At 32.8% G+C, this 15,569-nt stretch overlaps 1 protein-coding gene across 2 annotated transcripts in view; it reads left to right on the top strand.

The window, feature by feature from the left end:
- Window positions 1-15,569, top strand: part of rdx (BTB/POZ and MATH domain-containing protein rdx) — a 522,524-nt gene that overhangs the window by 271,997 nt on the left and 234,958 nt on the right. For both annotated transcript variants that reach the window (XM_085949586.1, XM_085949578.1), the window contains exon 3: window positions 5,117-5,192. The gene's annotated coding sequence lies outside the window, so the exon portion shown is untranslated. The remainder of the gene's footprint in view (window positions 1-5,116; window positions 5,193-15,569) is intronic.

Genomic DNA, 15,569 nt, shown 5'->3' with positions numbered 1-15,569 from the left:
TACATCTAATTGTAGGTTTTTTCTATTACTTATTAAAAAATATTTAACTAAGTTTTACGCCTATAATGGCTGAGCGGTAACGGTATAGTGTCGTGGGTCCTGGGTTCGAATTCCGGGTCTGACAAAATCACATGTTGTTTTTCAAAGTGTGTTTGGACGCAGAGTATGGACAAGTTGGACAAGGACAGGGAGGTTGAGCAAGTGGCTAACATCAATCTCTCGTAAAAAACAAAAATATGTTAATACAACCTCCACTCTGTGGGACGCCCATATTATGATCTTATTAGGATCGGACATGGTAAAAAAAGTTTATTATTTAGTTTAATGGTATTGGTTGCGCTTTTCGTAGTGGACTGTACTTTTGTGACGGAATGAATATGGTGGTGGATGTGGATGTTAGAGGGGGGGGGGGCGGTTATACTGTAGTTTGTCCATGCATTAACGTTACTGATGTTAAACATAATAAATGTAATGAATTTGTTTTTCATTTCGTTATGATTGTTGGTATTTTTGTTATTTAAAAAAATTGAATGATGATAATTGGAAATCTGAGAATAAGATTTCCGTGTGGTTAAATTGGACTCAAGTTTAAGGGTATATATAATATGATGACGTAGTCTAGACTCTAGAAGGCAAAAACTATTTCGAATCTGCTCAACTTAACTATCAAAAAGTTCTACGTTCCGTACTAGTTGGAGGCAGAGTTCATATTATGTAAATTTATGATCGACTGTCTGCCTCCAGTGGATTTTATCTTGTCGGATATATTTAAATAAAAAAAATATGTTGGATATTGGATGGGAGTGTTTTTTTATTGTTTCATACAAACAACAAACGAATAATAGATTAATAATTACGCAAAAGGGCATTAAGTTTATTTATTTTTCACCCCCACGCCACTGTACCGTTTTCGGACGAAAACTTTTAAAAGCTTTTTTATCAAGTGTTTTTATTTATTTCGCTACAATTTGCCCGGATAATGTATTCGCAATTAACTCTTTAAAAATCCCTGCATGAGAGTGTTTTTTATAATTTAAACTTTGCAAAGCAAGAGCTTAAATAATATTTTTTATTCTATTTTCGTTGCTCTAATTCCGTACACAATCCAGATGTTTTCCACTCTTAGCTTTTTCATTTTTCACATAAATAACTTGGTCATTTAAAAAGTTTATTATAAAAATATGAAATGCAGTGAAACGACACGAAGTTTTTTATTCGCGTAGCTACTTAAACAGATATGATTTTTATTTATAGTTGACTTATTTTTAAGCGATTTAGATGTTTGTCTCTAGAAAACTTTTGCCATAAAGATTGTAATCGTTATTTTTGTCCTGAATTATTAGCTATAGTGGAGGCAGATCGAATCATTATATTTCCTCATTTTGTGTAATATCTGACTTCTTGATGTAGGTATTAAATCAGCGGTTTCCAAACTTTATGTTACTACGCCCCCTTTAAAAAAAATCTAATCTTGGCGCCTCCCCCCTTTATGTCATTAAATAATACTGACACCTTTCTAAATAGTCAACAATGTACTAATATAAAAATGAAAAAAATATATTAAAAAAATTTACAAGGTTTTACTACTTATATTATTCATTTTTAAATTAATTTGTTTTTCATGCGACGAATGTACTTGTTCATTAGCACAATACACTTCAATTCAGTCAATCCAAATTCATCGTCGTTCATTGACAAATGGATTCTATCATGGGCCCCACATCCTGAAGCGGGCCCCGAGGCCAATATCTTTCAACCACATATTTAAAATATTTAATAACCCAGAAACAAAGCAGCGCCGCACGTTTTCTTACTATTAATAAAATAATGTGAAAAGTGCATTAGTAAACTTACCAAGAACTCAGTAAATAGATTTTTGTTTGCTTCAAAATATTTGGCGCAGAAATCATTTAAAAGTGGAAACATAGCGAACCAATTTTTTATTAATGCCTTCACTTTGTTTTTTAAATCAGTGATGCAGTAGTGGTCCTTGCATTGATTTATTCACTAATCTTTATTAAATTTCAACCAAGTTAAACAACATAATTATCGTTCCTAAACAAATTTGCCTCAAATTTCAACATTATGATTAAATTTGACTTTTTATTTCATTTTTTCACGAGATGGCCAGCGTGCTTCACAATAGTATATCAGTGAGGTATTATGAAATTAGACTCCATATTTTCAGACAGGATTGCAAACAACCTTTTATATAACATTATATAATTTAGAAAAACACTAACTGAGAGAGTATATCACAACCAATAGAAAAAACTTTTTTTGAAAAAAGTAAGCCAACCGGTCGGGAATCGAAGCCGGCATCTCCAACGGGTAAACGCCCCAAACTCGTCGCATTCAGCCATTATGCTACGGAAGACATACTAATGACGACAAATATTTAAGCTATTGGCTATTAAATACCTACCACTCAGCGCTCTTCGAAATCATGTTACTTCGGCAATCGATTTTTGTTTATTAAATCAAAGTAGGTAGCTATTTTACTATTACAACGATTATTAGCAAGTACAAGAAGTTGCTTAAAAATATTGGAGAAATTCCTAGACGTCGGTTAGTAATCGTTGTAATAGTAAAATAGCTACCTACTTTCATTTAATAAACAAAAATCGATTGCCGAAGTAACATGATTTCGAAGAGCGCTGAGTGGTAGGTATTTAATAGCCAATAGCTTAAATATTTGTCGTCATTAGTTTGTCTTCCGTAGCGTAATGGCTGAATGCGACGAGTTTGGGGCGTTTACCCGTTGAAGATGCCGGGTTCGATTCCCGACCGGTTGGCTTACTTTTTTCAAAAAAAGTTTTTTCTATTGGTTGTGATATACTCTCTCAGTTAGTGTTTTTCTAAATTATATAATGTTAAATAATCAGAATGATATATTCTTAAATTTTGTGAATTATTCGTTTGAATAAAAGAAATAGTTAATTAAAAACCTTTTATATGACTGTTTTTTATGTAGTTTATAACTAGCGGCCGTTTTATAAACTATGCATTTTGCAAACTGCAAACCGGTGGCTACATTAATTGTGTTAACTTTTCGCGCCTCCCCTTGCAACACTCCCCAGGGAGGCGCGCCTCCCAGTTTGGAAATCGCTGTATTAAATAATAGTGACTCATAAAAGTATGTAAATATTAAATATCTACGATAACATGTACGTATTATTATTTTCATAAATTCTTCTCAGTGAGAACGCATCATTTTAAAGTACACCGACTATCATATTATTTGTTTGTTATTATACTTTCACCGATTTTCTTTCACAGTCAACTTTTTAACTAGTTGTGTTAGACTTTCGCTGTGCTCGGTTTTCTGATGTGCGTTTCGCGCTATCTTTAGTATCGAAATCGCTGCGGATAAGTAATAAGTAGCTAATTTATTCAATTAGCATTGCGTCGCTCTCCAATTCTGACTCTCTTCAGAACGACGTCTCTCGTCAGACAAGGAAGAAATCACTTGAAGATCGTTGAGGAAAAAGTATCTCTTCACTGCGAGGCAATTTGCTGAATTATCTACCCATTGAGAAATGTTATACATATTATTGATATATATGTATGTGCCTATATAATATCATGTTTATTTATTTATTAAATGTGTACACAAAATATACAATGTCCGAAAGATAGCCAATAATAGTATTGCAGAGTACTTCGCATTTTGTTTTTGAAACTTTATTTTTCTGTATAAAATTGTATGTTTTTTGTTAAAATTTTATTTTACAACGTTTTTTTAGCTCGTATTCTTGTTTGTCCGGCGGTTGTTTGTCCAGTACAAATCTTGCAATCGATTTTTAACTAACTTCCCGACTAGCTAGACACTTGAAACTTTTAGAATATATCAGAACACGATGCCAATGCATTCTTTTAATACTTTTAGCCATCTTTAAGCAGAATTGAATTCATTTTCAGCTAATTGTGTTTTATATGGAAAGTTATTTCAGGAAAAATCCGTAAAAAGTAAAAGACTATTATTGGTTGCTAAGGGGGTGGTCCTAGCAACTAAATTATTAATATATACGCACGTTACTATGGATTCAAAATAAAATGTCAAAATGACATTTCAGTATTCTATATTTGAGGAGCAAACATTCAAAACGTGATTTGTCACACAGATGTTGAGCTGAGAAAATCAAGAAAAACATATTGTACTCAAAATGGTTTTTTTATTATAAAACTGTTTAAGGAAAGAATTTTAAACCTGGTATTTTGTATAATCCAAAATTCGCGGAAGTGGTTCATTTTTTGATTTGAAATTTGGACAAAACACGATTTGCATGAAACTTGTGGGCAAAACACTATTTGAATGAAAATCAAGGCATTATATTTTTTTATAGGATAAAAGGTTCTTTGAACACTGATTCTGGTTTCCTTTCATAGATTTAAATATGGACTCTCAGAATTGACAATAAACGGCATTTTTCATAATGTGTGACAAATCGGTTTTTGAATGTTTGCTCCTCATTTGTTTGTTCGTTTTTTATTTACTTTATATAGAGTACAAGTTTGAGCATATTGAGCATAATAATTCAACAGAAAATTTAAAAACGTTGTACATAAAAAGTCCTTTTTATCTTAATTATTTCTCTATTAAATTGTACTTAAGTATGTTTTAATTTAATTTATTTTTTTTGTTATTATTATTTCCTATATTCTCTTCTCTCTTGTGGTATATGTAATAATGTAAATATCATGTTGTGATACGTCTTGAATTTAGATTTGTTATGTCCACAATGTTATGTTTTCTTAAATAAATAAATGAATAGTAGTTCTGCTTTATATTATTATTAGTATTAATATATTGTTTTGTATAATGCGATGGGAGGGTGAAAATATCAAAAACAAACAACATTTACTTATATAGGCACATATAAAAATAGGGTAGTTATAAATATCTGTGGTCTTTTTCGAACCTATACAGTATTGTGAGATGAATTTCATTGCATGTGATTCGCATTAGAATCAATTATTAACCCTTTTACTCCTACCTGATTTAGCCTAGCACATTAAGGAAAAAATAAAGGCAAACAAAATTAACTGTATAGTCTTCATCGCAAAAGCATAATAAACGTTCGAGATTGTTCATTACTTTGTGTTTATCTTACAGGAGCGTCGCAATCGTCAGAGGGCACCCTTGGAGCAGGCCGTCGCCTCCTCAGCGTCAGTCGCGGGTCGCGTTCTTGGTGAGTGCACTTTATTATCTGGCGACGCGAACCGCGTACGAATTATTAAATTAACTCCTCGCACAGGCATGGTCGATCTTTTACTGATATTCCGCCCTGGATCGAGAATTGCTTACTCATGTACGAATGGAAATTGGACGCAAGCAACATGGCCGATTCGCAATTGGCGGAAAAGTATTAAACGCGAACGGATTTTTTTTTGAGATACATACGGCATTAAAAAAACCGTGCTGCTCCCTCGCTAGAGTTGGGTTTCGGGAATTTCCCGAATTCTCCATCCCGAATCTCGAGAATAGAAATTTTTAACATTTCAGAAAATCCCGGATCTCGAGAATCTTTTCTCGGGATTCGGGATTTTTTTATTATCAAATAATATTTGAAAAAACGATTTTCTATATGAAAAAAGTGGACAGAAAACACAAAACGTTCATAGACTGATCGGGGTATTTAACACAATTAAGCCAACGTCGACTCAAAATGAGCGCAATTTTTGCAACAACATTGAAATTCCATTTTGATAAGTAATGTTTTTAATTATTTCGGTTTTCGTACTTCTATTTCGTTCGTCTTCTTACATAAATAAAAAAATCATATTTTTATGGAATTTGTCTGTTTTTACACTGATTTTAGGATTTTTACAGTTTTTTTAAATTTCCCGATATCTCGAGAATTCCCGAGAATTCTTTTCTGGAAATCCTGAATCTCGAGATTGAGATTTTCTCGGAAAATACTCAACTCTATCCCTCGCTACGTTAGTGCTGGAAGAAAAAAATTGTTGAACGCTTCACAATGAGTATAACATGAATATTAAATTTCAGAATTATAGTTTGTATAGTATGGTGGATAGATAGTGGCGAAGGGTGGAGGTAGGCTATCGAGACCCGTCAAAAATAATGCACACTAAACTTTGTCAGTCACACATTTTTTTTTCATTGAACTGAGAATACAAATTGCAGATTTTGGCTAATTTATAAATTTAAATCATATCATTAAACCATACATAATTTCAGATATTTTATAAATTGAAGAATATTTTCATGCATTTATCATGGTTTAGTATAGGTAGGAGTTAATTGTATTTTGAAAACTTACCAATAGCATCTGCGATTTGTATTCAAGTTAAGTGTGCAATATTTATGCCGGATCTACACAGCCTACCTCCACCCGTCGCCGCTGTTACCCAGTCGTATCTACATAGTCTTGGGAACAATGTTATAACTTCAAAACCAGGGAACCTCTTCTGTGTTCAAAACTAATTGACTGATAAAGTGTTTATTTTATTCTACTAATAATTCACAAGATTTGAGAATGTAACATTCTATAATATAATATTGAACATACATGGTTTGAAACACCTCAGATATATACCTACTGGAATTTTATTTATTTTTTACAACGTGCATAATATTATATAAACTCGCTGGATAGAAGAAATCATAAAGTTCGGTGGACGTACGTGGCAGCAAAGAATTAGGGACCGATAAGAGTGGAGGGCTTCATCCAGCAGTGGATCGACTTATGATGATGATAACATAAGGTCTTATATAGAGGTAAATTACAACACACAACCGATAGCCAAAATTAACGCAATTTGATAAGCATTTCATGTTAATACTACTGGTCCATTTCGTCATAATTATATAGGAGGATGCCCGTAGCTGAATTGCTAAAGCATACTGGCGCGAATGCAGTGGTTACAGGTTCACGTCCCGACTGGCGATTTATATCTGAGGTTTTTCAAATTATGTATGTTTAAAAGACTAATTAACTATTTTTTTTCAACTAATAATTCACAAGATTTAAGAATGTACTTAACAGAAATGAAAATATAATTAATATTAAATTCTACAGTTTTTTTTAGAAGATTTGTCGATAGCTATTTCGGTTGTAACACCATTATCAAGACTATTCAGATAGGCCGTTTGCCTTTGCTTAAATACCATACGAATAGATAGAGACAGAATACATTTTCTTATTCGTTAAAAAAAACCTGTAGAATTTAATATTAATTATATTTTCATTTCTTTTAAAATAGAATTCTACCAAGTAAATGCTAACTCAATTAATAATGTACTTAACACTGTAATTGTTGAACTTACATAATTTTGAAAACATTTCTGAGAAAATATATTATATCCAATAGAAAAAATCTTTATTGAAAAAAGTAAGAGCAATAGTATCTCAATTTGGTTAGCGCTTCAGAGAGTATTAAGGGGAATGGGACGACTGGACTCCGGACAATTGGACGCCGCACTGTCGTAGGTATACAGAAATAGACGACGTATTTTAATCAGTTTCTATCTACTACTTAGTAGTTTTAATTCATTTTACTCTTAACACAATGTATTCTTTATTGCGGATTGAGAATTACCATGCCTAAGGCTTTATATAACTCTTTTTTCGTTGGAACTTAAACATATGCACGATTAAATCATTATTTACGTCTGCATATTTACATTCTCACCAACTATTAAATCATAATATAATCATTTAAATATAAATAATAATATTACATATTTTTTTAAAGTACCTATAAGTACCTAACGTCTATTTATTTTCGAATTCCGTGGCGTCCAGTTGTCCGGTGCCAAATCGTCCTAGACCCGTATTAAGAGCCATTAGTAAAAATGGTACAGTTCGGTTATGAGGAATACAGCGGAAAACACATTTTGAAAATACCCGATATACTGGATTATTTGTTAGTTTGCGTTAGTTTAGGTTAGGTTAGGCTAACCCAACAAATAATCCAGTATGTCGGCTATTTTAAAAATGTGTTTGCCGTTGTATTCCTCATAACCGAACTGTACCGTAAAAAAATTGTCACAATTAAGTATGGTGCCTTTAGCATAGTGGTATATGTGCATGGGCGCGAAACTCTAGAGATGCAGGTTCGATTCCTGCGGGTTGTGTGTCTTACTTTTTTCAAAAAAGAGTTTTTCTGTTGGTTATAATAATACATTTTCACATAAGCGTTTTCAAAAGTTTGACCAACAATAATTAAAAACAATCTTCTTAGCCTTGGAAAAGTAAATACCTACGATAATTTTCTTTATCGAAAGTTGTGCCTCTAATGAAGTAAATCATACGTTAACGCAACGCCTCTTCAATAAATACAGCTCTTGTAAAATACGTTCCATTGTTCTCAGTTACCATGGCTTCACGTAGACGACTGAAATATATAAGAAGTTTAGTATTGATTAGATTGCCAACCACTGTGTCGTGGTAAATACAATATTGGCAGCGCACCACTAAGTCCGCCCACTGAACGTGCGTGTGGGCGGAGGTTGCGGGAGGAGAGGGTTCGTCCTTGTGCGGTTATCCTGCCTGCGTAGGACCTAAGGACACTCAACCGAGCGCTGATTTTTTTCTTGCACAGTACCAACCTTGTATCATTCACGCTTACAGGCGTCTCACACCGGACGACCCGATTTTAGTATCTGCAGGGCAATTCTAACATATCACATTCAGTGGTAGATCCGGGTTCGTCCATATATACCAGTGGCGAAAATTCCATTCTAGGAGATTATTAAAAGCCTACCTTCTTCAAAAAAAAAAATAGTTTTTAATTGCCTATTGACATATTTATATAATCATTGATTATTGTATATTCTATAAAAATATTTTTATTTGCCAACGAAATAATATGTCGTATATAAATGTAGGAATGTATTATACAGATTACATAAGAATCTGCAAAGGTTTAAAAAAAAAATATACCACAGCGCGCCTTCTGTCTTGACGTAAATAAATGTCGGATTATTTGTGAAGGAGTTGTGATATTTTTTCGTATGGACTTTACGTCACGTAACCTCAGACAGTCTATCGAATTGTATGAAATATGGTAGGCTCCTATCGCAGAGCCGAAAACCTCCGCGCATATTATTGTTGTCATGACTGCACTTGTCAAAAATAATTAATACCTAATTAGATAATTGTAAAAAAAAACTATGAAATGTAATCGTAGAATAATAAATATACTTAGATTGTTTTTAACTTTTTCTAATGATTTTTGATGTGTATAAATGTTTTTAAAAATAAGTAATTTATACTCGTTACTTAATTGTCTGTCTTCAGTGAGTTTTTTAAATTTCATTGAACTAGTGTCTCGTTGTCATTAGTGTGTATCTATTCATTAGTAGTAATATCGTATTATCTTCTTATTTCTCGTATGTATGCTCTTTTTCTCAGATCTCCACAACCTACCTATTTTCCAAAGTCACCCTTCGCCACTGCCATACATTCACCAATCGTGGCTAGAAATAATCGAGATTAGTGTCAAATATAGCCATAGCTAACTTTTTTAAAAATCAATTTAGAAAATAAATCTATATAACTACCTACTACACGTATGAAGTTTGCCAACAGTGAATCTGCAATGCAATTTATCTTGCAGCTAATTGTTTCCCAAACTGTAGGTAGCAGTGGGAAGGGTGGAGGTAGGCTGTTAAGATTCGATATAAATAGTAAACATTAGAGTATTAGACATAAATAATAAAATAGTCATACTATTTATTTCTTTTCATGTAACTAAGAATACAAATTGCAGATGATGCAGGTTAGTTTTTAAAGTTCAATTGAACCCTGCCTTACCAAACCATAATAGTTTGGGTATGCTCTGGGGCACTATGGGCGATCCAACAAAAATATTGCCTACTTTTTCAGTTATACTTATTTGTTTTCTTTGAATTAAGATGCATGATTTAAAGATGATGTTTAGTTTTTTTAAATTCTTTAAGTCCTGCCTAGAACAAACCATAATAGATAACACATATTCTTCTATGTATAAAATATCTAAAATCAAATATGATTTAAAGGCATAATTTTAGTTTTTAGGTTAATTCAATTCAATTTATTTATTTTTTAACATATTGTGGACATTACAAATTATAAGTTTAAGACGTTCACAACATGACATTTAGAAACAAAGAAATATAAAACAGTAAGTATTACATAAAAAAAGAGATAGATCAGTAGATGAATTAGATAGGTACAAGAAAGTACACCGGATGAGTTAAGCAGACCCTATTTTAAGAATTTATAAAACAACGTCCACCTAAACTCATTCTCACGTAGGTGGAATATATCAACACCCGAAGCAATTTCGTTGAACATAGTTATCGCCCTCCCAATTAGCATTACCCACAGTTTACTTCAGTGCCTTCCTAATAATAGTTTATTTAGAAATAAGACTATTTTATTTGTGAATAATTCAATTGATTTTCGATTTCACAGTTTTATCGTTGAATAGAATAGAGCATGGTTTCCCAAACTATGGGTCGCGACCCACCAGTGGGTCGCGAGCGAATATTGAGTGGGCCCTCGCCACTGTATACATGAATTATAAAAAATAATAATAAAAAATAATACTTTTATTATTGAAAACCAAGTGCAGCCTAAGATGAACGTACTGTCTGAAATTTACAGTCATTTATCACTGTTATTAATTACTTTGACGACTATTTTGGGGAAGAGATGAAAAAGTTTGATTCGTTGCGTTGGATTTGTAACCCATTTCAAGACGACTTACCAACTAGTATGTCAACAAAAGGAAGTGAAGAACTCATTGATTTATCAGAAGATACATCACTGAAAAATAGTTTCAATCGTAAACAGTTAACAAAATTCTGGCTCTCAGTTGCTGATAATTATCCTTGCCTGTTCGATGAAGCTATGAAAGTCCTCCTCCTCTTTACTACCTCACATCTATGTGAGGTCGGATGTTCGGCTATGGTTAACATTAAAACTAAATACCGAAATAAATTGGATATATCAAACTCACTGCACAACACAAAGTTGAAGTTGATGCTAAAACTGTAATGAAGAAAAATAAGAAACAAATACATCCTTCCCATTTGTAAAAAAACCTTGCAGGTGTAGGTATTTAAGTAATATATTTTTTTATTTAAGTTGTGTTTCTTATTTCAACAGTCTTTCATTCATATTGTTAACACTTATAAAAAATATTTTTTTTATTTCAATTAGAACAAATAACACAGCATTAAGTATTTCCACGACTCGCCACTAGGGAATCTGAGCATTGCCAATATTTATGCCCTCTTTTCTCTAAGACAGCTAAGAGGTGGGTCCTAAGATTGGAAATTTTTGTTAGATGGGTCGGAGCCCAGTCAACTTTGGGAACCACTGGAATAGAGGATTGAATACATACTGATAAAAGTTGTTTAGTTAACTCAAAACATATAAGAAAGTCTTCAACATCTTCGCTTCTAACCGTTGTCTATTTCTATCCTTTATGTTGGGTAAGACCTGAAAGTTATAGCCATCCCTCCCTACATAATATTATTTAGTTTACACTCAAAACTTACTCGTGTCTTGGGTCTACGGGCCGGGTTCATTTGTGTTGGCTCATTCGGTGTAATATGAGACTTCGATCCACCTGAAGCTTTATGTTAAAAGTTTGCGAAGATAACTTCTCTACCTGGATTCGCGAAGAGCTTTACTGAATTAATGCAGAATCTATTATATCTGCAGTAATGTATTTTTAAACCCTCGGTGATTTAAAATACTACATTTTGCCATAACTTAGGTACATCATGTTTTTAATTCACGATTTCGGGCTTCGGCTTTATGTAGTGTAGGAATTATTTTGTACTTATTATACTTAACAATTAAAGTGTGTTTTTATCAAATAATGTGAATGTTTAACATGTGAATTTGCCAAACCCGGGATTCCATCCCCACGTCATTATAATAGGCCTGACGCGTAAATGCTCGGCCATTGTGGGCGTTAAATTAAATAATTACAAGATAAAAAGAACTTTTTATATACTTACAACATTTTTAAATTTTCTGTTGAATCATATAAACTTGACTTGACTAGCTTAAACGATCAAAAAAAATTGTATTTGATAGAAATAATACTGAAATGTCATTTTGACACTCATATTGATTTCCATAGTAACGAACGTATATATTGATAATTTAGTTGATAGGACCCCAGACCCCTAGCAACCAATAATAGTGGATTGGATTACGGATTTCTTCCGAAATAACTTTTCATACAAAACAGAATTAACTGAAAATGAATTTAATTCTACTTAAAGATGGCTAAAAGTATTTAAAAAATGCTTAGGCATCGTGTTCTGATATATTCTATGTTTCAAATGTCTAGCTAGTCGGGAAGTTCGTTAAAAATCGATTGCAAGATTTGTACCGGGCAAATAAGAATACGACCTAATAAAAACGTTGTAAAAATGAATTATACATTTCAATAATTTCGCGCCTTGAGTTGAAAAAATGTGGTGTAAATTTACAGTGTACCTACCTATGTGATAAAATCACATTTTTATGTTTGTATTTTAAAATAAATAGGCACGCATTTATCTAGGGACGTCAAATAAAGCACCCTTAAAATACTAGCCTTATATAACTTGTCATGTTAAAAATAATAGTTAACCGCTCTCTCACGTACAAGTCCATCTACGACCATCGCTTCCGTTCTTTACATTACGAATTATTGCAGCCGTGCTAGTTTATTATGGCGCTGATTTACATGCATATAGAATGTATTCGGTATTACTGAATACAGTATTGCAGAGTAGTATTAATTAACTTTACTTTTAACGACGTAAAACTGTTGAGGGTGTGATCGACGTTTTATTAAGTTGTCAGCTTTACGATAGTTTAATACAGACATGTCCAACTTCAAGTAGGTTGTGCTGTGATCTACTATCCATTACCGAAACTGACAGTGAACTATCACACTCCCCGATTGTCATTCTCCAACTCCAACAAACTTAGTACCTATTTTTGACTGGAGACAATTAAACAAAACACTTGTCTTTCAAAAAAATACTCAATATCCCATTCGTCTTCTTTTGGACACTCATTGTCAAACTACTCACATACCTTGTAAAGAACGTACTGCGCTTAAGCTTAACCTGGTGGTTAATTTAGAGACAACTTTCATGTTAACTGGTTAAAGAAACTAAAATAAAAATGGCTAATACACCCCTTCAAAATGTTCATGAAATCATATTATACTACTACTGAATATGTACGCGCTTGTTTTAATGTTGACGACTCAATTCCTATACCTACTTATCGTTTTTATTACTTTTCTTTGTAATAATGTTTCATGTCATGTCATGAACGTCTTCAACTTATAATTTGTAATGTCCACTAGATGTTAAAAAAATAATTGAATTGAAATGCCCACAGGCGATTAGGGCTTATAATTTCTCGATTTTTTTCCTTCGAGATTCGAGCATTCTCGGAATCAAGAAGATTTGTATTCTCGAGAATTCGAGGTTTGCTTTCGATTTCTGGAGAATTCTCGAGATTCTCGATAAATCGACATTATTATGGAATTACCTCTATTTGCTAATATTTTTAGATCGTCAAAAAAATATTTATTCTCATTTATGATTTTTCTGGAAATTTCGAAAACTTAATTTCTCGAGATTGGCCTTTTCTGACTATTTCTCGAGAATCCTCGAGACGAGATTTCTTCATCACAACCCTCAGTTGCGATCGACCGAAATTCATACCGCAATCGACGCGTTGGGCACGCCTGGTCTAACATTATATTGTATTTTGATGTGACCATTTTATGGTAATATACAGACACCCATCTTGGCTCGTTAATTTATATTATACCGGTTATCATTATTTAACGGATCGTCATCTCATCTTGACGCCACGATACTCGTGATAAATGGTGGTGGGCGTTGTTAATTGCTTCCGTAACCCTGAAAAAATATGACTGCGACAGCTGGCGGATTTTATTAACTGCTTGTTTGATTTCATGCATTTTTTTTTTGCACGAGGTGTCATGTAAATTTAAAACTTTACATTTTTACATCCTGAAACGTTTTCATACCTTAGGTAACTTTATAATCTCTACATTCTAATACAAAATCGAAGTGTCAGTGATTTTATCATCGAGTATACCTATAGTATACTATTTCTATGATACACCTAAACGCAAAAAAATAATAATTTTTAACTTTGCCTTTGTCTGTCTTTACTGACAGTTCAAATCCAAATTTATTTATTTTACATTATATAATGAACATGACAAATTATAAATTCAAAGCATTCACATGACATAAAGTAAGTGTTAACAATTTTCAAATAAAAATACATAGTAATTAATATTAGTAAATAAGACAATAATAAAATAAGAAAAATAAAAGTTTATGCAAGCACACAGAGTGAACTAGGTTGATAGACCCTTAAAAACTTATAAAAGAACGTCCACCTAAATTCATCCTCACGTATGTGAAATATATCTATATCCCATACTTATTGCCTTCCCAATTGGCATTAGTAATGGCCGGTTAGTTCTGCACCTTGTGAGAACAAAAAATGGATGCCCCCTATTTCTAAGATAATTATCAGATACACGCAAGCCAATACCACCAATAATGGCAGAGTTTCCATTAAGTAAGGAAAAATGTAGCGGAAATGTGGAAATATGTAGGGAAGTGCGTTACCTTCTGGGTGTGGTAGTTATAAGGTGGAGATTGTGAAAAGTAATCAGATAGCAGCGATGAAGAGGTGAGGTGCGGGTAGAGTGACGCACGTTTTTTTTTTTGTTTTCACATAGCTATCAAATGATGGATATTTTTTTGTAATATATGAAGTCATACTTTGTCGTGGACATCGAATTGCCCATAGTAAATATCCATTTTTGTTTAAATCTCGCTTATTGCTTGTAAACACTACGTATTATTGAAAGAAGCTCATACTTATAGTGTTATAGTATGTCATAAAGTCGTTACGATTAGATCGGTTCTTTTTCCATCTGATTCTCCTGCAAGATTACCTTTCACTACTCAGTGTAATAAGTTCTGTTGAGCTAATGCGCATGACATATTTTCTGAAACCAGCAAAATAACTTATTTGTTTGTTTTGATTAAGAGCATACCATAAGTGAAACGGCAAATAATTTTCAACAGTAGGTGGAACGAAATTTCTCACTCGTCGCCAATCGGAGACCGACAGTCGAGGTGTGAGCACGTCAATTTCTTTTGTAATGGCGTCGGAGGAATATATTCTTAAAACGTGTAAAGATGACTAAAAAACGTTATGCATGTACTTGAAAAGAAAACATATCAATGAATATACTATTATTATTACTAATGTAGCAATAAACATAACATTACATGGACGCATGTTGGATTTTTATGACAAATTATATTTCGTTCACCTAGTCACGATCGTTTTAGACCATGCCTCAGCTGAAGTATTAAACCTTAATAACTTGACATTAAATAAATAACCAACTCTACATTATTTCAATTTAAATATATCGTCACTGTTCTGGCAGAAGACACTAATTCTAAAAAAATTACATATTGAGTTAGTTATACCAAAATGTTCCTTATTTCAAACTGTACCGTCAGGAAACCTTCT

The sequence above is a fragment of the Rhyacophila brunnea genome, unplaced genomic scaffold (genome assembly GCF_057557595.1).
Source record: "Rhyacophila brunnea isolate RB1 unplaced genomic scaffold, BYU_Rbru_1.0 scaffold_10, whole genome shotgun sequence".
Classification (NCBI taxonomy): domain Eukaryota; kingdom Metazoa; phylum Arthropoda; class Insecta; order Trichoptera; family Rhyacophilidae; genus Rhyacophila; species Rhyacophila brunnea.
This window is presented reverse-complemented; position numbering and strand designations above follow the sequence as displayed.